Genomic DNA, 24107 nt, shown 5'->3' on the forward strand with positions numbered 1-24107 from the left:
TTTTTTTCTCTCTCTCATCGAAGCTGGCAGTCATGCATTGGGAACCAGCTGTTGGCTGTAGGTACATCATTTTAAAGTAGTTTTAAAAAGCTAAAGGATAATTGTAAGTTTCTGTAGCGCAAGCCAAGATAATTCCCTGAGTATTCTCGCCAAGAAAATTGCACAGCTTCTTGACATGGTGCTACCAGATGTGATTCAGTTTTTGTCTGTGATCCGTTGTACTACAGAATTAAAGGAAGCGCAGTGAATTCTGAGTGCGGGTATTGTAATCGGTATGCAGTATGTGAAAGAAAAAATAATGCGTTAGGATATGTTCAGTTCTGCTCTGAGAAAACGGTGAAACCTCACCGGTTTATGTCTGTCTGTAAAGGCTTTGTATTCCAGCCGGCCTTTGTGAGGATAAAGCGCATTCTGTGTGACCGTGGGCAAGTTCTCTTGGTGTGTTGAGCAAATCCCCCTGAGCCTCTCCTTTATAGATACAATTGCATTTATCTACGTCAGAGGTTGCTCTGAGACTTTGAGGTCTCTCTGTATGAGAGTCATTGTTGTATAAATACAAAATATTATTCTACGATCTAGAACATGATGGGTAGAGCCTAACTTCCCACGGCTCTGGGTACTATTACCACAGAAAATTTTACTCAGGTGAATGACACAGAAATGATGTGAATGCAGTTTAGCAGGCGGAGTACGCAGGCTGCCAACTTCATGCCTTGAGTCCTCCTGTTGCAGTTAGCTAGTTTAACGTGAGAGCTGCGGTTGCTTTTCACCTCTGAGGTAAGCCAGCATGTACAGGATTGAGTGTTTCCGGAAATAGCTGCTTATGCCTTGCCCCATAAGAATAGGGTATCCCTAACTTTATAGGAGACATATTCCACAGTTTTTGGCTTAATAGTTAAAAATGAATGACTTGCCGGGTACTAAGGTAGAAAAAAATAACAGTGCCGCTATAGCTAGCTGATAACTATGTACTGCAATGGACGTGCAGTCATCACTGTCTATTTTTGAGCAATTGATCTGAGCCGAACTGTGACTATTTCTATTAAGTTGTCCAAGCCAAGAATGAGGGTTGGACTGCACAACTGCTTTAGAATTAAGATTATTAACAATATTGATAATAAAAACCAATAGCAATTACTGATGTCAGAAAAAAGACTAAATAGAAAAGATATAAAAGAAAACATGAATCTGATTTTTCCAGTTTGGAATCCCTGTTTACCGCGAGTAGTACATATTTTTTGTTCTTGTATGCCCTGATCATGTGTGATGCAGTTAAGAGTGCTGTCGGTATGTATGGTACTGTACTGAAGGGTGCAGATGCAACACGAAGCTGAAATAAATACGGGAAGTTCCCGTCTCTTAAATCTTTTCCTCTGTTTAGTACAGTAGCCTACAGACTCTGGCAGACACATTTTTTTTTTAAGAATTGGCTTCACTAATGCAAGTGTTCAAGATATTTCCTTTCCTTAAATAAATCTAAATAGCCCCTTAACCTCAGCCCCCGCCCTCTGGCCACCACATCATTCATTCTGCCTCTCAGTGACTTCCTGCTACTGCTGCTATGTCCATACCTCATGGAGATAAAAGAGTACGATCTGAGGGTTCGAGTGGCTGCCGTTGAAGCTGTCCGTTGCGCACCGCAGCAGGGGGGCAGATAGGAGCCCTTCCAGCAGCCGGGCTTTCACAACGTGCTGCCTCTGGCCCAAAGCCTGGAGGGAGAGGGAAGGCATGCTCGTAACCCTGGTTACATATCAAGCCTAGCTGCCCCACTAAGTCCCTAAAGCAAAACGCTGGTTTTTTGTTCTGTTCCAGGATCAATTCCAATGCATAAGACTGTGCTTGATGCACAAAAATATAGGCATCCTTTTTACAGTACTTAAATGGCTTTCAAGGAATGAGGACAAATGAGCTATACTTTTTTTTTTTTTTTTTAAGGTATCAGGAGCAGAAGAGACTTTTTTTTTTTTTATTTCAGAAGGAGATAACCTTGGATAATCATTTTTAAAGAGTGCCAGTCTCGCTGTGGGGGCTGCATTTACTGCCTGCTCTGATTTACTGTGAGACAGATAAGTCAAGGCAAGCTGCAGAGACTCTAAAGCTGATGGGTTTTTTTGGCTGAGCACCTATGCACTATCACTATCCCATTCTCCTACCTGACAAAGCAAAAAAATGCAAAATGACGTGCAAAGTGGACATGTATGAATGAAAATCAATCAACTGATAAATCAGTCAATTGATAAATTGGATTGCAGGCCAGCAAATGCTAGCATGTCATTCCTGTTACAGTCTTGCATCTTTATGGCAGCTTCTCTCTTAGTAGAAGTATCCTTAGCCAATATCTGAAAAACCTGTCTTTGCACTTCAATTCTGTCAGCTTAAAATAAAGGTATAAGAAATCTAAACTTTCTGCCGCTTCTAGTGTCGACTCACAGTGCTTTGTTATTATTCTTCTATCCCTGGACTGCAATTTCCTTCTAATGCAGGCAAGAGGCTTTACGCTAAAACCAAGAGAAATAAAAAATGACATATACGTGAACTTGGAGTATTTCCAACGCACCGTAGCCACTTTTTCCTCCCAACCTTATTCTTCTCTAAGACAGTCTCGAAATCAGTTACGAGTTTTAAGCTAAACTGAGAGCTAAAACACTTTGGATGTGAGACTGTGCTTGTTATTCTGCTACTCTTACACAAGTTGGATGCTGCATTAAATATTCCTTTAGAAATCCCACTGGTTAGACACAGTGACGAGGAGCACACCGCTTTCCAGCCTCTTCTTCGGGAAGATAATTTCCTCAAACCTGTTGTCGGAGCACTTGCTGATTCAAAACACTGTGATGACATGTTTTGCAAATGTTATCAGACTCTTCTAAACACTTGACTAAGAGCCTTGCAAGAGCAAATGAGAAGATTTTCTTTACCCCCCTACCCTTAAGATAAAAGAGTCTGACTGCAGTCAGATAGGAAGTGAGACGGTGCCCTTTGTTCCACAAGTTAATGGACAGAGTACTTGAGGACCAAATGGGTTTCCAGCTCAAGACTAGGTCTTTACAGCCTTTTCAGAAATAAAGTCATTCAAGCTGTGACAGCACTGGAATATGAGATAACATAAAACGTTTTTCAGGAGGTAGACCGTTATTTACATGCAGATGTAGAAGATCATTGTTCTGTAAGTTTAATGAAATCCTGTTGATTTTACTCAGTCTCAAATCAAATGAATCAGCTTTTTCTACCTTTTCTACTTGAGGGGAGGTGACCTACATCTGATGTGAGTAGGTACTGCAAAATTTTCTCCAATTAGGATCACTCACCAAAGCAGTGAAGGGTTTTGTTTTTTTTTTTTTTTTTTTGGTAAGTAAAACAAGCTTTATTTACTTAAGGTTTAAGTAAACACTGACTTTATTGTTAAAAGTTTCTATATTTAGAGAGGTTTTTTTGGTTGAGGTCTAATGTTTATACATGACTGAGACATAGTATCCTCAAAATTTAGTATAAAAATAGCTCAGTATTGTGGAAGAATAAATTAGGAACTGCAGTACAGTATTAAAAGAAGTCTTCATTTGCATGTGCTAATTGATTTCTACTTTATCCCATCAACATTTGGGAGTAGTGGACTTATTAGTTGGAATGAATTTGCTTATAGTCTAAAACTAAATACTGAACAAACTCAGTGAAGGTCACAATTTTTCCTTTCAATTATCAAGGTTAATTATAAAATTAATTAGGTCAATTTGTAACTTTGATTAAGAGACTATACCTTCTTTCAGCTCCGACAGAACGTGGCTCTGCAGGGGAAGATACTGCCTTGTGTTCTATGCTCAGTCGTTCTGCAGTGTTCTTCAAAACCTTTTCAGGTTTTCACAATTCATGTGATGTAGGATTATGGAGCTCGAATGTGAAACTGTATTTGTTTTATCTTGTCATTATCCTTTTCTTGGTCTAATTTAATAATGGAATTTGGTTTTATAAAACAGTTCAGTAATTTAGCAGAACACAGACTAAAAAGTTAATGTTTCATTTTCTTTTAATGTCCTTGCGGTTATAATTGTGATCTTGTGCGTTTGTATCAGACCTTGCTAAAATGTTACTTTTCTTTCTGGTTATCTTCAGTGGTCTCACTTTTTCCGTAATTTTTCTAAATCTTGCCTTTTGGCTCTTACAAATGAACTGAGAAGTAGGTGAAGACATCTGTTTTGCTTAAATTTTCTGCCACTGTCTGTTGCATACTAAAAATATTTCCATTGCTAGATCCCAAATGACTTTAGGGCCCCAACATCATAGATGGTGTGCAGGCTAAGCACAGACATTCTTTCCAAGACCTTGCAATTTAAGTGAACATGGGTTAATTGATAGGTACAAAAAGGGCTGGTAAATAAATAATTATCCCATTTACTGATGGGTAGCAGAAATCTTAATTGATTTGCTCTCTGTGACAAATCTGTGACTGCATCAAGAATTTATTTTTAGTCTGAAATTCACTACCTTAACAAGAAGAACATCATATTTCAACTGTAATATGACCCTTTACTAATTAAAAGGCACTACTGAAAAGGCATTAGTAGTTAACTTCCACAACCTTCTATCCCTTAGCAATTAGTCGGGTGACTAATCGAGAAACATAGGTAAGTCTTTCTGGGTGGCAGCAAACCTATTTCTCTCCTTTCTTGGCCATAGGAGATTGAGGCCTTTGCGATATTAAAAAAACTCTTAAGTACTGTATCTGCTAAAATCTGAGGAATGATATGTGCAAGTGCTGGGTCAAGTAGGCAAGGTCTGGTAGTGGGTTTCACCCAGATCTTAAAAGGTAATGAAATGGTTAGACTCCGTGAACTGGAGTATTGCTTTGGTCTCCAGTGACTATAGAGGCATACTGAAGTGACAGCTTCCAGTGGAAATTTCTAGTTGGTCTCCATTAACTCTGAGCCCACTCCATTTATTAGGTCACATGTTATTTCATTTCATTATTATTTCAGACCTAGCTTGCCTTTACTTTCCAGTACTTTCAGAGCTTTTTAAATTGTCCCTTAAAGCAATGCGTCGACAGGGCAGATGCTGTACCTAATCATCTCCCTCTGTTGTGCAGATCCAGCCTACGGGGCTGGGTTGATGCTTTAGTCATGATCCACACCCAGGAAGTGGTGAACTTCTCAGTGTTGTATATACAAGTCCCCTCTCATCTGGACCTTTTTATGAACCTGATTTAGCCCCTGAATGGGAGACCGGTTCAGAGAAGAGAAATGGACTGTTTCTTCTAGCATGACTCGGCATATCTAGCCCTCCAAACACCTGCCTCATCTTCTACATAGGCCTTGTCAAGCTCTGCCTTGGAGAATAAATAGCTTCTTTTGTTTAATCTGTCTTATTCCATATAGGAGCACAAGGGTTTTTTTGTTTTAGCCTGACTGATAGGCAGCTAGTATGCTTATCAGCCTCAATGAACTCGGGGGCTTCTGTATGAAGATCCATTTGACAGGAACCATTAACTCTTTCAGTGTAACAAAAGTCACTAAAATATTTAAAATTCTCCCTCTAAGTAGGAGAGGCGGTCTAGACAGCATCAATGTTGCTTCGGGGCTACTTGATTGATTGAAGATAGAGTCAAGTAAAGGTAGTCATTTTTCTTCTCTTGAGGTTATCAGGATAGGAACCTCCAGTTATTCTTAATACTGTATCAGCAATTTTTGCATTTGAGAGAGAGAAAAACAAATGGGAAAAAAAAAAAAGAAAGGTTTAACTATAACTCTTGAAATTTTTCTTCCCTTTTCTTTCCTCATCAGCTTTTGTCACATGCAGAGTCTTTTTCTTTCTTTTGAATTAGAGGATCAGTGAAGTCTTTTTTCCACATGTTAAATTATCATATCTTAGCTAGTCCTTAGCTGTTAATAGTCTGTTTTTCTTCCATCTGCTGCCATCACTCTATGTATGCGCATTCCTCCTGTGCTTTCCTGTGGTTTCTCAACTGTCAGGTCTTCAGCACATGAAAGTCCAGAGGCATCCTCCCTGTCTATTAGAAACTAGATATATCATTTCCTTTCAATACTAGAAATACGAATGGAATCAAATTCAAATACTTCTTTCTTCAGCTGACACGAGGACCAAATAAATACCTCCATACGTACCTGCTTATGTTTTGTTGCCTGTGGCTATAGATAGTAATGAATGACTGAGCAAGTTGTTTTCTTTTGTATACAATAGTCAAAATTATGGTCAGTAAAACACGGTAAACTGACCGGTACTTGCTTGAAGTCTTGTTGGGGAGCATCTCAGATCTACCTTTCTCTATACTACTCCTACACCCTGTATTAGCTGTACCTAACGCTCAAGTAACCTACGGGTGTCACCTGAAGAGTTCAACCCGAGGATGCTACACACTACTTTGGTCCTAATTGTTCTGGTGACCTATTTCCTTGTGATGGTGATGATTAGGGTACACTGGCACATCATGTAATCGTAGGAGTCTGTCTATGCAGTACATGTCGCAGAAAACAGGCTTACATTTTCTTTCAATAAGTGAAACTTGTTTAAGCATGTACATTCCCAGCTTCTCAGCTCCCTGCTGCTGAGCTTAGCTCTTTTGTCTTGCCTTGTCCTCAGATGAGTCTTGAAGGTCACTGCCTATGTGCCAAGCAAATGTTGCACATTGCTTAGTGGATTGGGAACCCTTCTTTTAAATCTCTGTGCAGCACTTAAAAATATACCTTGAAGCGACCACATAATAATAATATCAATCTTTTGCTTCATCACTCTGAACGCTTATCTTTTGCTTCATCACTCTGAACGCTTAGCAAGAGATTTGAGGCTTGGAACTACTCTTACCAGGATAGTCGCTTCTTGCTGTGTTCAGAGTGCTTTCAAATGGAGTAAGCAAAGTGCTTAAGAGCGTGTCCTAGGAAGACAGCAGAAATGAACATTTCCTGTTATTTATGCAATTCCATTGAGCATATTCCATTTTCCCCACCTACGGATGTAGAAAGTCATGACCATAGGAATACTGTTACGGGCCACATATGTGGGTATTGACAAGAGAAGCGAGCCTGCACCATCAGTTTACACTGACCAAAATTGGGAACAGATTAGAATTTGAGTGGGAGTGAACGAAGATAAAACAGGTGGCGTTGTTATCCATCCCTAGTCACCAGGGCTTGCTCCTACAACGTTGTTCACTCTGCAGATGTTACTGAATTAATGGTTTTCTTGTATCATCAATAATACATGGGACAACACTGTGAATGAATACAATAAGTGTATACCTACCTATCAGAGCCAGATTATAATCTTTTCTGTAATTAAAGCCTTTGGTTTATGGTTTTTTAACTCACTGTGCTCATAGAAAGGTGCTTATGAAGGGAAAGCTACCAAGAATTACAATTCTGCAGTTAAAGTGCCTTTTTTTTTTTTTTTTTTTTTTTTTTAGCAGAGCTCAAGGTAACTTTAAAAATGATCGGTGGCTTCTCACAGAAACATTTCTGTTCATTTATGCTTTCATCCTAGGATGCTGCAGCTTAGTATACAAGAACAACCACAATCAGTGCAGTAACTTTGACAGTTATCATGATTATTCATTGTGCTTCATATGAATAAGACTGACTTCTATTAGCTGCAGGTGGCCTGAAGGAATAGCCTACTAAACTTCCTTTCCTCTGGTTGCAAATTCTGGCTCAATGTAGCACACAAAAGGGGTGCTACTCCAGGTATCCTGCCTTCAATGCTTTAGGCAGCTTGAAGCTCAAATTTGCTCCAAGGTACCAAAGCGTTGCTAGCAAACTCAGTCAGCCATTTCCTCTTTCACTGGGTTTCACTGAGAAATGATCACTTGTGAACTCATGAGTATCTGTACTGCTTCAGCAAAGGGTTTTGATCTGTACAGTGACTATTTCGTAGTTCTTCTGAATATATATATTTTTTAAAGGAAAGAAGTTAATGGGAATCTTTACAATGTTTTCCATAAATTATCATGTCTTAAAACCTGTAAGCTCACATATATACCTGTACAGCTCACATTTCTCCATGTGAGATAGATTGGAAAAAATACAGACATTTGCATGACATTCAGTGTCCTTTTTACTATCTCCTCTTGGCTGGCTGCCTTTAGCTACTTTTCTTTATGACTAGCAGAAGGTTCAGACCTTTTATCACTTCACTCCCAATTTAAGAACTTTTTTTCAGCGCAAAGTAATTGTGTGAAAACAGCTTTCCATCTACTTGTATGAAAAGAAAAAGCCCTGTGCCTCCAGACGGCTGGGGGAGTGCGAGCAGCAGGATCAGCAAGCCAAGTCTCTGGGTCGTAGGATGCAGCTACTGCTCTCTGCAGTGCTCATCCTCCCACTCGCTGTAAGGGAGACTGTGGAAACCTCCACTAATGCACAACTATAGCTTGCTAAAACGATTGGCTAACAGTTTCTCCTGGAGCAATCCATAGTCATTTGTTTGTACAGCGAAATGGGGCCAGGGTCTTGGTTAAGATTCCTCAAAACTACCATGATCAGCAGGCACACAAGAAACGACTTACTTTGCAAATAGAAAAGTCTGACACAACGTGAGTGAAAAGAAGCCCTGACAGCCTGAGCCTGCAGGTAGGAGAGAGGACGGTAGAGTGACAGACCAAACTCAAAGTCACGTTCTGGGCCCGTGGAAAACAGGGGCTGCGAGTGTAGCCTGGACATGCTGGTTAGCCCAGTCTGTGCATCTGTTGACGCGTTTGGGGGATAGAAGTCAATGCGCTTAGTCTAAAGACCATGAGCTTTCATCTGTTAAGGAGGAGAACTAGATGCCTACAAGTAGGAAAGAAAAACATACTCCAAAATATTTAATAGATGCACTGAGAGAGAGGAATTATAAAAGGTTTCCGACAAACTCATCAATACATTTAGAAGAGTTTATATTCTAAAACAGAGTAAGAGCATTTTGTGCTACTTTCTTGTAATAAAACACCATAAAGTAACAAATGGTAATTATGTGCACTTCCTTTATAGGCAGCTGAGAGATACTTTCAAGTACTGTGACAGCTTGCTAATGTACCGCTGTATTTGAATAAATACCTGAAGTAAATAGGTTTATGAAACCTTATAAACTGCCAGGTGGATAAGGAGCTATTATGAAAGTACCATAACTTACTCACTTTCCTCTTTGTACAAGCTGTTCCCAAAGAGATTTATAGGTGAAATAGATGCAGATAAGAGGTAGACGCTCCATTTTAAGGAAAAGGTCACTTACTTCCATTATACTAATGCATGTAGGCTGTACCAGAATATGAAGACCAACTACCCCAAAGTAAGTGTCTGTTAGTTGCGTTTTCGTTTTCAGTAATTATTTTTGGACGCCTAAAATTACAATCTTGCTTGTCTCTTATCTTGGAGGTCACTTGGAGGACAGTCTTAAACCCTATCTGCTGCTAACGCAAGCACCAACATTTGGAAGTCTTACCATTCAGTTTTACGTGATTATATGTTTAAAAAGATATTCCCATCAATTACAGGATAAATTTTATAATTAAAAGAAAAATCCGACAAGGAAAAGCTGTGCCTTTTATTTGAAATGATCTGTACTAACTCTGAAGGCAAATAGCGTGTTACTGCCAGTCTGCACTGCTTCATTTTCTTCTCTGTCTCTCAAAGCAGTCAGCCCTGAACTTTGCACTTCCAGTATTTTTAGTTAGTCAGAAATTCCAGGATGATCCCTGTGTGATTTTTCAATCCCCTCCTCGCCACCCCCCACCTCAGGAGATTGTAGCCATCTTAGATTCGGCTTCTGAAGGTCTTGTTATTCTTCTAAGAGCTGGACTATTTTCCAGCTTAGGAGGCAGATTGTTTTCAAAGCTGGGCTGCGTGGAGGGAGGTGCTTCGAGCTCTGGTGGGACACGGTGAGCTAGCAGTGATGCTGGGGAGCCCCAGCCAGGAGCGGCACAGCTCCCCCACCTCACAGAGTTGCACCTCCAAGACCTCTACTGTGCGAACAGTCCCAGCACTCTCAAACTGTGACATCAGTGAAAATATTAGGCCGATTTTCCCTCAGAATTATCTTCTTTTCCGTGCCTCATCTACTGTTTAGCCTTTTCTATTTCTATTACGTTTTGTATTTAAAACACTTTATCCTGCAATGAGCTGTTTGTTTGCTATATAAATGACAGTGGGGCTGTTGATGCTCTGAAAGGAAGAGTGACCTTTAAGCATACATATGACATCTGTAGGAAACAGCTGGAAAACACGGGTGTTTCTTTAAGTAAAAGTGCCATGTAGTGTTCCTGCAAAGCCTTTTTTAGACATCTTCACTTCACATCGTGCACCACACAGCAGTGCTGTTCATTAAAAGATGAAAAAAATCCTCTATTGAGCCGAGAACACAGAGATTTTTGAAGTTGCACAGCTTCTCATAGGTGAAATAAGTAGTGCAATAAATACCAGTGAATTTTGTACTACTGCTTTTAGCTTTCAGGTGCTTATTTGCAAAACAGCCTCTTTTAAACATCCATTTCTATCCCTGCTAAATATGTGCTGCTGAAATGACTCCTCCTGACTAACCATTTCTCAAGCATTTACACACAGTAGCTAATTGGTTTGTAGGGGTTAAAGCGAGTGGTTGGTAAACCTCTACGAAGGCTGACAAACATTCAGACGTTCAGATGATTATCCAAAATTTATCCAAACGCATCTCAGCCTTGTTTGGCTAAACCCACAAAAATTGCACTTACAATAAGAATTTCAATTTTTTCTTGTTTCAGATTGGCCCGTAAAAGCAGCAGGTCTTATGCTCATGCACTTCAGTTTTTCCTTAAGACTCCTTCTGTATAGGCATATTATTCCTGTATACAATTTAGATTTTATAGACAAACATTTTCTCTAAGTGGATGGGAGATTTGGAACTTTTTTTTTTTTTTTGGTGGGATTCAGGGTGCTGTATTCATGAAGGACGTGCTCGTGCAGCTCTGTTACAAAGCCATGCTCCCCCATAGCTGGGCCCGCTCACTAACTTGTGCACCTCAGGTGCAGCCTCTCCAAGAATTTCAGCTTTGTGCATGGTATGGGTTTACAGTTTATTTCTTGTGGCCTGCATGATGGATATAGCTCGTGACATATAGGGCCCTGCACGGAGATAAACAAACCAGTCTTAGGCAAGGTAAAAGGTCTACGTATTGGGACAAAAGAGCAAACCCTACCGCTTCCTGCCCCTGTTTCCCCAGGACATTCTTTTGGCTCAGCTGAATACTCGATAAGTTGTTTAAAACAACTGCTTCTCTTTTGAAGCAATCCTCTCTTGCCTCATGAGAGCTTGCATTACGCTTGGTTAGTACCAAGTAGAACCAAGCCCTGTTTCCTAGCTGTAAAGACATCTCCATCGTCCCTGTCTGAGGGTTTTCATGTGACCCCTAAGAGTCCGTTCTCCATGTGCTCTCAGCTAGGTCTAGTTGTGTTGCTGGGTGTCTGGAGCTCTCCCCACCGGCTCTGAAGGGCTGCGGAGCCACCAGCCCCTCTGTCCCTCCTGCGGGGGCACGTTCTCTCCCAGAGCTTGCTCCATTGCTCCCAAGAAAACTGTAAGCTCCTCTTCCTTTAAAGGGATCCACCTACCCAGAGGGCAGCAGAGGCACCTTTCCCCATGGCTTCCCAGGCATGGCTGTTTTTAGGTGCCTCCATCACCCTTCAGCCATCTGGGACCTTTGCGGCAGAGTGGCCCTCCCTTCCCGCTCCAGCAAGGCCTCAGCCTCAGCGAGGCCACAGCCAGGTGACGTGGCTCTGGGCCGGCAAATGCCGAGGGGTCTGTGCTGCGCCGGGCGCTGCGCCTTGCCCGCACTCGTTCCTCCCAGAGCTTCGAGCCAGACAGAGCTCACAGCTCCCCTCTTTAGAGGCTGAGGGGCCATGAGACAGAGAGCCCGGGTCGTTTACTCAGCGTGTCACACTCGGGCCCTTTGCCCCCTCATCTAAAGCGAGGCTAGAAGACAGTGGAGGATCTGACTGTCACCTTTAAAAATACATGAGTGCTCTCTCCTCTTCCCCTGTCCCTGAGCTCTGGCATTGTGTTTCATCACTATCTGGGTGATCATAGAAAGTTTAACCTGCAAAATTATGCACTGTAAATGACAACCATTTTTTGTCTCAAGGTGAAAGAGAGCGAGCGAGCGAGCGAGGCCCAGTTTCCATGGCAACCCTATGAAACTTACACGCCACAGGAAAATGTCATTTTCCAAAAAGACAAAACTTCATGGACAAGTGATACAGTACATCAGAAAAGGAAATTGCAGGTTTTAAATGAAAAGCTCATTTGCATTTATGGTTTTGAGTCTCATTTTCTAGTTGCAAGACCCAACTGTGCACAGTTTAGTGGAGAAAATTATATTCCACGTTTCAGGTGAGTATTGTAGATTAAGATCAAGTTCAGCCAGAAGTTGTTCATTGTGACAGATTCTGGTTCAGAGGAGGCTGTAGCGGATAGATCCTGCTTTAGCCACACTGCCGTAAAAAACGGTTAACTCTGCCACATCAGAGAAGTTGGCTGGCATTTAACATCCTCTAATAGGCTGTAAGAAAGCAGCATCTAACCCTAACTGCTGAGATTCCTAACACGGCTTGCAATTTCAGCATGTAAAGTTCTACCTTCCAGATTCCAGGTTACCTCTGATACCATCAATCACCATCCATTGTAAGCCACATAGCATAGAGGAGCGTTTTATGATGAGCATTATCACCGTAATATAGCAAAGAGCATTGTTAATGAAGCGTGGAAAAAGAATAAATTCAGCTAATGGGTATATGTGTCAAATTTCAATTAGGGATATGCTAGAAAGTGAAAGAGAGAGATGAGCATACAAATTAAACCTTTGACCTTCAGAGTAAAGGGAGAAAAACTTGAGAGAAAAGAGGGATGTTCAGAGATGTTTTCCTTGCTGAATGCTGAAAAGTCTGTGCAGAAACTCTGAAGTGCTGTTTTCTCTTTAATTGCCACTATATAAGGATTGGCTCAGAAGAGGAAGATTTGATTCAGCTAGTTTATTGATGGCAATATTACTGTGTGTGCTGTTTACTGCATGAGAGAGAGATAAAGATTGCAAGCCTTTTATGATAACGTAAAACAAAAATCTTACCTATGTGAAACCTAGGCAGAGGCTATTGAGACTCGTCTTTCCCTGCCTGTGAAATGCCACTGAAAAGAACCTCCTTCTCTCCCTTCCTGGGCTTCCAGAATAGGCCTGAGCTGCTTCAAAGTGTGCTTTACTGCACAATCTGATGATCGTGGGTTTTGAATGCAAATAAACTGTAGTGGGAGGGGTTGTAGTAGGGGAAGAGTTGAGCAAGCTGGAAGGTTCAGATGCAGTCCAAGTCACCTGGGAATTGCTGGTTTACATCTTTGTTCAGTACTTCAGTGAATGATGCTTCAGATACGTGGGAAAGTGTCTATACTTGACCTATTACACCCTTGCACGTATGTGATTTCATATCACTTGCTCTACTGTATTTAAGCAACGTGCGTTGAATTCAGCCTAAGTTTAATAGAGTAAAATTGTCATTAAAGGCATACGTGTCAGGACTTAATTTCACTCACTGTCCGTATGAGAAGTAAGGGTCCCTTTCTGGGGGCCCTGCAACTCGTGGGGAGACTAGTAAGACCTAAATCCAGGCCTCAGATTCACCGCAAGAGTAAACCTCCAAAAAAGAGTTCTAAGAGCAGTTGTCCTTACAGAAAGCTAACGTACTGATGCTTTTCTAACTTGCTGCTAGAGAAAGGTGTTTCCCTGGCCAGCTTGCCCCGTGCGGGGCAGCACGCCCGCTCCCTGCACCTCGCAGGGCCCACGCTGGCTGCCAGTCCCTGCGCTGCCACGGCCGCTGGGGCAAGGTGAAGAGACGTCCCCGCCTCGGACGCACGGAGCAGGTCAAACAAACGGAGCAGGTGGCTGAAATGATCTTCTGATGGATGCAGTTTTGTATTTCGGTCGTATTCTCGATTCAGCTATTCTGCGAGGTATATACTTGAGGGCATCACGTAGGATAGACACCTCTGCGTATGCTCTGGTGGATTCAGAGGTAAGGGAGCTCCTCTCCTCTCTTTGCCAGCTTGGCAAGGAAAGAAAACACATTCATATTACTTCTTCTTTTTAAACTTAATTGATTAATACCTCGTAAGTGCCAAAAATAATTGAACGTGTGGCCAGAAGACCAACTCTCTGTAGATCTCATGGTGCTTTCTCCAGTTGCCAAGGATTTTCATTTCTCACAAAACAATTCATCATCATGAGGATCACCCTTATCTTTATTCTACCTTCCCTGATCACAAAGGCACTTGGGTTCCTTGATGCCGCAAGGCTTTCATCTCATCTCATCTCCAGGTATCCTTCCTGTCATACCACCTGCTCTGTGGGTGCACACAGCCAATTTCAGAGTTAAACAGCGTACTGTACCCTCCTTTGAGTTGAATTCAGTGAGGGAAACAAGACCATGCTATTACCTGCTGTGTAGTATAATCTTGTAGGGATGAGGGAAACGCAAGGAAGGCTTAGTAAATTTTTCTGTACTACAGGTAGCTCAGTAATATTGGCATGATTATTCTTAGCATTTGACAATGCAACTATGAAAAGCAAATCATCATGTTAAGTCGTAGGATATCTCATCGGGTCCATCTGGACCAGATGTGTGTCCCTATCAGTAGGTACTACAGAAGTATTTTTAAGTGACAGAATTTACTTTGACAAATACTGCAGTCTGAAAACTTAAATTCTCCTTCTTCCCCTAGGGTAGTGCATATTTAAAACTGTTTTTTTCTTCTTCTATTTTTACATTTATTCAGTAAGTAGAAAGAAAATGTTTTCAGTAGAGTAGCTTGATATAGTGAACATCTACATGTTTATTTCCAACTGTATTGATTGGCTCTAATAGTAAAAATAGGTAACGTTATTGCTTTTGGATAAATATTGCACTGCAGAAGCATATTTTCAGTGTTAATATTCTCATTTACAAGTTGGAAAAACGGAATCATCTGTGAATCTTCTACAGTGTTTACCTTAAGCTTCTGTTTAACTGAACATTCTTGCCAGAAACCTTATTCAGTAGCATATTCATGGCATGCAAATACCACATCACAGGAATGCTACATCAGTGAGTTGAATTCTGTTTCTTCATCTGAGCGTCCATTAGGAGAAAATAATTCAAGGAATTCATCAAGCTCTTTCTTAATGTGGCTAGCTAATGATCCAGCATTGTCGTAACTGTGCAACTGCTGTTTCCATAGTGGCTCTTTGGGGCCATATGGAGTTAGGTAACCTAACTGATGTACCAACCCCACTGTATACTTTCGTTTTTTTTTCTGCCTTCCTCAGTATTCCAAATGAAGAATTTGTGTCTATTTAGGCAGATTCTTTCCAGATAGGTGAACGCTTCAGATAACTCTTTCCCTTTTCCACTGAGAAGCAGAGATGATCAGCTAAGTCCTATAGGCTTAATCCTGCAAGAACTTACTGTGAAGCAAAGTGCTTACAACTACAATAAGTCCTGTTAAAATCAGCAAAGGACACCTTGACCCCAAACTTCATCCCTTTTCTGTCATGCTGTGGAGGATGGAGAGCTGCCCATCTTGCCAGGTATGGATTTCCTTGCGGATTAGAAACAATAACTACTGTGATAGAAATCTGACGTTGGGGTGGTGTCACCAGACATGTAGACATTCCTCAGTACATTGGAGGGAGGAGTTAGGTGAGTCAGAGATGAAAAATGAGCCTACTTAAATTTAGGTTAGGAAATGTCATTAACTTTTGGTTGCACACTAGGAGTTCATAAGCTGAAAGAGTCAAATAGATCAAACGTACTGCTTGCTCCCAAGACAAAGGATTTGAACACAGTGGGTGGATACACTGTTACGTTTTACAGCCCAGTCTTGCCTCTGTTGTGTAGGTTTTGAAATGACCTCAGTGAAAAGAGGATGAGCATGGCTATTTCTAGTTAACAGATTGGAGGCCTTGGGAAATGTGAAAGGCAGAAAAACGAAATATATGTGAAGAGTGTTCCTACCACTCAAGGAATTTTTCAGGACTTTTTTGCTATTTGATGCAATGTGGTTTTCTACAATGCATTGTTAGGAGAATGTGATAAAATATAGATTAATGGTTGCATTTTCATCCTTTTGATGTGCCATTTAATGAAGTGTATGCTCTTTCATTTTTGACATCAAAAAGACAACTGCTGGAATGCTTAACATATACTTCAAATGATTTTTGTGTTAATAGGTATAATCATCCAGGCAAAAGAATACCTGCTTTTCATATCAACGGATTTAATATAGACAGATGTAATGTGACCCTTGTCTAGTACTAATGTTTACCCGTCAGAGTAAATGAGACTTTTAATGAAAGTTCTGCAGCCTCTCTCCATTCTACTTCCCAAATTCAAATCAAAGGGAACTAGATCTCTCTTTGTGGAAGTTAGATCAAGTTTCTGATTTAAAGTGTAAATGCAGTTATCTCTGGTGCCAGTGAGGGGTTGTTGTTGTTGAAGTATATTAACTACGAAAAGCAGTGTTAGAATCGTGCTTATCCATTTACTCCTCTGCAAGCATTAGTCGTTCTGCAGCCTCCAGAGGCTGAACAGCGTAAAGGAGAGAGGCTGGTCCTTGGCACTTGGATAGAGCAGCATGGACTGAACTTCTGTGGTCTACTGCTTCCTGCCCTCTGAGCCCCTCCATTCCCTGTGACCGCCCAGATTAGAGTTAAGCATGGTTTGTTTATTCGTAAGGCATGAAATGGGATGTGTCCTGCATGGTCAGCATGTGGACACAGGGCAGTTTGACTCTGTTAAACATATTGTAGTTGAGCATTCAGTAATATAGCCGTTACTCTTATACATTGTTTGGCTATTCTATTGGTATTAAAAAAACCCAACAGTTTCTTATTTTGCCCTCACTATCTGTTCTGTGCAGAGAGCAGCACTGACTGGAAGAACAGCTAGGAATTAGAATTCTTGATAGCTAGGCATTAAAAAACTGATTCTCTGGTGGTCACCATCAGACTGTTCACATCATAAACTGGCAGCTCCAAAGCAAATTTTCAAACAATACCGAAAGTATACTATTTTTTATTGGTAGTCATGTGTACAGTCTTCCTTATAGCCCACATGCACGTTTTTAAACATGGCCAGTGTATTTTTACTGACCAACATTTATAGCTTTCTTTGTAATCAATGCCCTTGTGTTTAAAGGGTCCTACTTGCAACAGTTCTAGCTTTTATGACTGTGCCTATAAAGTGCTCAGGATCTGAGCGCAATTACTGTGAAAGCACTTACCGAAGAGCTTTTTAAGGTGTTACGTTGAAAAGATGTTCAGCTTTTCATAACAGTTGATTTGCCTCCACCAGTCGCCATCGTTTTTAAATAATAGTCAGTCACACCATAGGTATCTTCAGCAAATTTTGACTTACAGAGCAACTTACCTCCTAGATAGAATAGTATATTATCCGGCTTTGCTCTTAACATGGTTTCATTTCACTTGAAATACCCTGAACATATTGGTGTCCCGATTCACGTAGCTTTGCAACTTTGGTCACTGATTATGTTCTGGTATTGGCCCAGAGTGCTATCAGTATGGGGAGAACAGAGAGAAAATTACTTCCTTTGAAATCTTTGTTCACATCATCTTCAGGCAACATTTTTAACTCTTGGTTAGCTACAAGTGCCAGGTCATTGAGCTTTCATTTTTTCGGCACAACTAATGGTGCTAAGTGTTCCATCATGGGGCTGAATTACTTATCGTCTGGACGTTATATTTGATTTCTTGGCGCGTGTGCTGTCATGGAAGTATTATTCTCTGTCATTTCTATAGGCTTCAACAAGGTTTGAACAATTGTCCCAGTAGGTAGCAGTGTTGCCTAAAAACATGGGGAATTTTTACAAAAAAAAGCTTTCTAGTATACTTTCCTAAGGTTCACATTATATGTTAAGGCTGTTTGTTCATTCAAACACAATGGGAGCAAATTGCAGGATGTCTCCCAAGAATAATCCATAACAAATACAGATTTCAAAATTCGTTTCTGCACTTTCCTGCACTTTATCAACCTGTTCTTGTCTGTGTCACCAAGTCATTTAGCCCTTAGAGTATAAAGACATTTTAGAAAGACTCAGGGAAATATTTTTTTAAAAAATAATTAACTAGAGATAGAGGGGAAGCTCTTTTGTTTCATTTAAAAAAAAAAAAAAAGCAGCCTGTCATTGGAGGTCTTGGACTCAGAGCAGGCTCGTGATCGCCAGTCTCTTTAGAATGACTCGGTATGCAAAAGCTTCTCTCTTCCCACCCGCAGCACCAGTAGCAGACTCAACTGAAGCCGTTCTGCAGAGCAACCCAGGGCAGTTCCACATGCTATTTTCTAGATACGTCTGAATTAAGCAGAAGGCTGGCTGGCATGGTGCTGAGTGCAAGGCAGGAAGCACAACCTCTGGTACTGACGTACAATTTGTTCTTACTGTTGTTCCAGAAGACGTCACAAATACATTATTTTTTAGTATTGAGATTATGTTAACGCTTGACTGTTTGTCACTGATTAATTGCCAAACTGTAACTATGGCTTCAGGTCTTGAATTCAGCTACCCGTTTCTCAAGATGGGTAAGAGCATAGAGGAATGTTTGGCCAAAAATGTCTTTTGACCCTTGTTTGTAAATAAGGGAGGGGATTGTTAAGTTATTGCTTGGATAAATATTGCTCAATTTTCTTAACTCGGATTTCACCAAGCCCTCTCACCAGGAGAGTATGTTGCAGGGGGTGACCTCACATCCAATGACTCATTGGTTACTGATTTTTTTTCTTCTGCTGCTGCATTCAAACGTTTTGTGATCATGCTAAAACCTTAACTATACAAACTTCGGCTTTTCAACAAGGTATAGCTATAGCTGAAACGTGTAGACTGTATTTTACAACTATGAACAGCTAACTGAATCTTTAAACGGTTTAGGATCCTCTGAAATTAACACTACTTATATTTTCAAAAATTTTCTGATATAAAATTTTGAAAAGTTGTGAGAACTGATTAGTCAGTGAGCAAAGGAATAAAAGTGACAGGAGAAGCAGAGGGGTTACTTTATCCAACAGTGCTTCCTTTGCTGAAGATTTCCAAACACCGTCAAGGTCAATATCAAAATGTGCTGTTGAGGCACTTTTGAAAGGAGCTGACTTGGTTCTGCTTTGCATCAGTTTCATTCAGCATATTATAAACTGTGTTTTTAAACTGAACACATGAGTGGAGGGCGCTGTTTTCAAGTCAGTAGGAGCAGCTACTGTTGGAGGTGTAAGAGAGCACCTGAGGTGGATGCCGAATATGCTGCCTTCCCTGTCCTCGTGGTGTTGCTAGCAAGGCAAGGGAGTAATTTCATCCAAAATCGTTTAAAAAATGCTGGTTGACTCAGTAGAATTTGATCAAGAGCAAGTCCCCTGCCCATGATTTATTGCTGTCTTCCTCATCAAGAAAAACGTTTGGTATGGGAAATGCTGAAATGAAATGCGAAGCAGAACATGAAAGCAAGTCGCAGTGTTCAAAGCTCTGAGCTAGAAGCCCGTCCTTCCCCTGGACCTTAGTCTGTCAGGCAGCTTCGCAGGAATTCTTAAATATGTCTTTGTGGATTTAAAAACAGTTTTACACCAGAAGGCAAATATATAGTAGCTTCTTCTGTGAAGCTTATCTTTCTCTTGCCAATAAATACTGTATGGCTCAGGGGGTTTTGATATAGTTGGGCCTATTTCTTGTGTTCTACCTGAATGGATTGCTTTAATATACTATTGAGATGAGCTCCCACTCTGGAAGGTCATTATATGGTAATGAATTATCATCTTTTCTTATCCCATATATTGAAACACAGCTTTCTCAGTCTACAGTGCTATCAATAGGAGACTTCAGTGAAAGGTCACTGAGGAAAGCATTTCAGATGAGGGGCCAGTAATCTGTGAGGCACAATTAGGCCAGTGGCCCTTTCCTTTTATCAGCTAGGCAGCTAGCTGCTGGGAGATTGCTGTGTCTTTATCACACAATAGACTTTAAAACATATCTTTTTCCTGTGACTTTCTACTGCTAACTTCATTGGGAAGGGTGACATTTAAAGCTTCACATCATTTTCTATCATTTAGTTTGATTTTTTTTTTTTTAAATAACCCTTCATATTCTTGGTGGCATATTCTTGGGAGCAAAGTAGGTTTGAAAGAAATGATGTTTTTTTTTTTTTCCTGGACGATTATATCATGTAAAAAACATATGCAGCTATAATGGTCTCTAATTGAAAACTTCTTTTTTTACCACATGTATTCCACTTTCTAAATATAAATGAATACTCAGTGATTAGGTGTCTAACCTAAACTGAATTGAAAATTAAGGTGAAACTTGGAGAGCTAGATTGTTGGATTTACCTATACATGTCGGGGGGGGGGGGGGGGGGGGGTTGAAACCAGTCATTATTCTGTATATGTAAAATAGCTTTTGTGCTATATGTGACCTGAAGAAAACAATCTCAGCTAGTAAGGAATGTAGCCAATACCTAGATAATTGTAGGTAAATCACATGTGAATTCCTTCTTATACAAAATCTTCATATGCTAGCACTGATCCAGTAAATCTCTTAAATGAACCTAAGAGCAATTACTTAGAGGCGGAATGATTAGCTGCCACCTGAAGGAAGAATTCTGTCAGACAAATACAAATATACTTTGACAACTGATAACATGACAATATATACAGCAGAAAACTCTCCCCCCTCTTATCACTTTACAATAACATCACTTGCTGGATTATTATCATTCATCCTTTACGTTATTTGAAAGAGCAGTTCTAGTGAAGGTAAAATAGCTTAAAAATTACCGTCCCTTTCTTGTCTGTAATTGAAAGCTCTTTGTTATTATAGAGGGTATAATACTGAACAGTATGCTTTCTCTCTCAGAGAGGAACCACATTCGCATTGATCTATAGTCTGCAATCCTTAAGAAAAAGGGCGAAGGAAACTTCTCTGGGTCATCTGCTTTATGGTATAACAAGATAAACACTGAGCTGGCTGCAGAGGCAGCGTCAAAGCTGAAATTCATCGGGTTTGCTCTGTTCTGAGTTAAGCTACTGTATCTGATTTAGGAAATAGGCTGGAGAAAAAAATCATGTTCAGCTCATTTAGATATCACCTATAAATATGGTTAATTTTATACAGGTTAAACACGGTTGTAAGCTGCCAAGAAAGTAGATGATGCATAAAACAGACCTTCTAGAAAATAATTCCAGAGTAAATTGTATTTTTGCTCATAATGAAGCTATATATAAGCTACACAATGAGGCAAGTCATGCCCCTACCGAACCACTGAGTTAGCGTGCCAAACCTGTGATTATTACCTCATTATTCTTGATTCCTTTGTTTCCTACCCAACACTATTGTTTGCTACTTCAAAAAAATATATTTTTTTTCTGTATTAAAAATTAATGCAGGTCAAGAAAAGTTATATTTCTATAACTATATACTGTATATAAATGGAATTATTTGTATTGTCCTTCTAATCTTAGGGAATAACAGCAAGATCAAGTTTTAAAGATTCAGGATGATTCCTCCTAGAGCATACAAGACAGAAGTGGTGTGAGAAACAGCATGCAGCCCGTTGCCTACAGCTTAACTTCTGCTTTCTCCTCGGTAGTGGTAAGTTTTTCAACGTTGGACTGTGGGATTTATCACTAATCTAAGGAGCTGCGTGTATGGGCATTCTCTGTTTTCATTCTGCCTCATTGGACGGGAACGAGCGCGACCTTAACAAAGCGTGGCTGGAGCAGGGAAAGGGCTAGCCAGAGCGTGCGCTTTGCAGTTACTCTTGCCCAGTTACAAATAGCTCTGACTCCTGGGAAGAGATAGAAGCTTGATTTTCATAACATCACGTGGCTATTTATGTAACAAAGATTAAAGGAACATTTTAACAGACATTTGGTTTCTAAACTTGCTTATTAAAAGGAAACAATGGCTTGTTTCCCAGGTGATGTTTTAATATAATGGAAATCACCAGTGCTGAGCAATCGTTTTTTGTGCAGGTGCTTAGCATCATTGCCCTGTGTTAAGGAATGTAAAAACATGATATGAAAATGAATCTCTGGTGTCACACGCTCTCTGGTAAATGGAAAATAATTCCACTCCCATTAGCAGAGCTTATCCAGTGTTCAATTAGTGCAAATGAGACAGAATCAGGCCCTGAGACTATGCAATATGTTGAAGAAAAGGTAGTGAAGTGTAACATGGGCTATCTAATCTATCATTAAATTAATTTTGTATTTCCCCAAACTACTCTTATTGGCATCAAGAACACTGAATGTATTTTAAATATCAATGTCATATTACAAACCTGAGTACATTTCCTTTTGTGTAAATCATATATTAGAACTTGCTTTCACTGCTGGGAATGACATTATTAAGGTATTCAAATAAAGGAAAGATTACGTTAGGAATAATAAAGAGGGCAGTAGCAAAACATGCATGGCTAGAAGACCCTACATGAAGGAAATAATGTACAGTAGCAGCCCGTACTGAAAATCCGTGTTAATGCATGCTTTGAACTACATGCGTTCTGTGAGGATCGAGTGCAACTCTTTAAGGGCAAAACCACGTCTTTCATTTTTATTCAGGAAGAAACTAAGCAATCTTTAAATTATTATTGTGTAAACAATACAGTTATAAGGAATTTTATACTCTTAGATTTGGTGTCAGTCTCAGGATGTCTATATGTTGTTCCTGATTATTGCTTGCTTAATTGAATAAATATTTATATCTGACATATATGAATATTGTTATATATAAAGTTGACAAATATAAATAGTCTTTTAGTCCCACGGACTCTTAACAGTCCTTGAAATAACTCAAGTCTCAAACTACTAGCCATGCAAGTAATTGTTTTTCTATGGTAATTGAAAGCTTCAATACATATCTCTGTTTTTTAAGCAGAATCTGTTTCCAAATTAGGGATTCTTGCTCAGACTTTGTGCCTGTGCTTTGTGCTCCACCAAGAAATTAATCTTAATAGAAAATGATCAAGTAATATATGTGTGCTCTGAAATCCATGTGGATTAGAAATTTAGGAGCCTTTTGTTTTTTTTCATGCAAAAAGCTGCACCCCAGATTTGCCTGACACATAAAGACTTTCCCCACCCAGAGCAGAGAGCAGCTTGTGCAAGATGGTGTTGACTGAATAACTTTTCTCTCAAAAGGGGGTTTTGATGGGAAGGTACAAGTGCAGCTTTACACAAGGGTGTTTTTCCGTATGCTCTCATGACAAGGTGTTAGATCAATTGCTGTAATTGGGAATTGAACACATTCTAATTTTGGAAAGCAAATAGCATCTTCAGTGCAGGTCTTTACTTGGGAAAAAGATTAAGCTGTAATTCCCAGAAGTCTTTGAGGAAACATTTCAAAGCTGGCGGAGCAGAGGTAAGTGCAAAGAAGAGAGTTTGAAGGCATCTTTCAAGCAAAAATATTTCAAAGTGCTACCAATAAAAAATCAATAAAGACTTCCATTGCCACATCACTTTGCAACTGTAAACCTGTGCAAATAATGCGAAATTGTTTTAAACCCTCTGAGACCCCACCCAAGCAGTCCTAATAGCAGTAGTCTGGGAGTTGAAGAATTCAAGTGAAAAACGAAGGAATGCCAGTGACTGCTGGCTCACCTCGCACAAAGGTAATGGCATGTTTCCTGAACAGGCTACCCCCCCCCCCCCCCCCCCCATGAACAAAGTGGAGAAAAATTGCAGAAATAGGCTGAGGCAGGTTCTGTTTCTCAGTTTCATAGATGGTGGGGAAAAATTAACTACCTTTTGGGTTTTAAGCTACTGGTGAAGGGAAGAAAACCCTACCAACTGTCATGTGTAGCTCTTGATAACGAGGGGAGACGAGATGGTATCTGAAAATATGAGAGCAATGCTGAAGAACAACCTGGAAGACGTTCCATTAAGTTAGATGCTCTTTTGGGATTGGTGAGGAAGAAAGTTTTGCCCTCAAAATGTTGTGTGGCCCCGTGCAGTAGCAAGATCTGCTAAGGCGGTAAGTCAGCAATGCAGAAACTACTAACTTGGGAAGCCATAAACATGGTAAAAAGCATGCACTTAGTTCTAAGAGTTTTTATTTTTCTTGAGTTCCCTAAACTGATAGGATTA

General features: G+C 40.2%; 2 long non-coding RNA genes across 3 annotated transcripts in view; one reads left to right on the forward strand and one right to left on the reverse strand.

Annotated features, from left to right (window-relative positions):
- LOC138067625 (uncharacterized) overlaps positions 1-24107 on the forward strand; it is a 123247-nt gene that overhangs the window by 93501 nt on the left and 5639 nt on the right. For both annotated transcript variants that reach the window (XR_011141857.1, XR_011141856.1), the window contains exon 2: positions 21483-21612. This is a non-coding gene — a long non-coding RNA (uncharacterized lncRNA). The remainder of the gene's footprint in view (positions 1-21482; positions 21613-24107) is intronic.
- Positions 1-24107, reverse strand: part of LOC138067624 (uncharacterized) — a 183562-nt gene that overhangs the window by 2248 nt on the left and 157207 nt on the right. Inside the window, exons 3-4 of the long non-coding RNA XR_011141854.1 lie at positions 6814-6883; positions 1572-1709 (exon numbers count right to left, since the gene is read on the reverse strand). This is a non-coding gene — a long non-coding RNA (uncharacterized lncRNA). The remainder of the gene's footprint in view (positions 1-1571; positions 1710-6813; positions 6884-24107) is intronic.

Source organism: Struthio camelus, chromosome 6, assembly GCF_040807025.1.
Source record: "Struthio camelus isolate bStrCam1 chromosome 6, bStrCam1.hap1, whole genome shotgun sequence".
Taxonomy (NCBI): domain Eukaryota; kingdom Metazoa; phylum Chordata; class Aves; order Struthioniformes; family Struthionidae; genus Struthio; species Struthio camelus.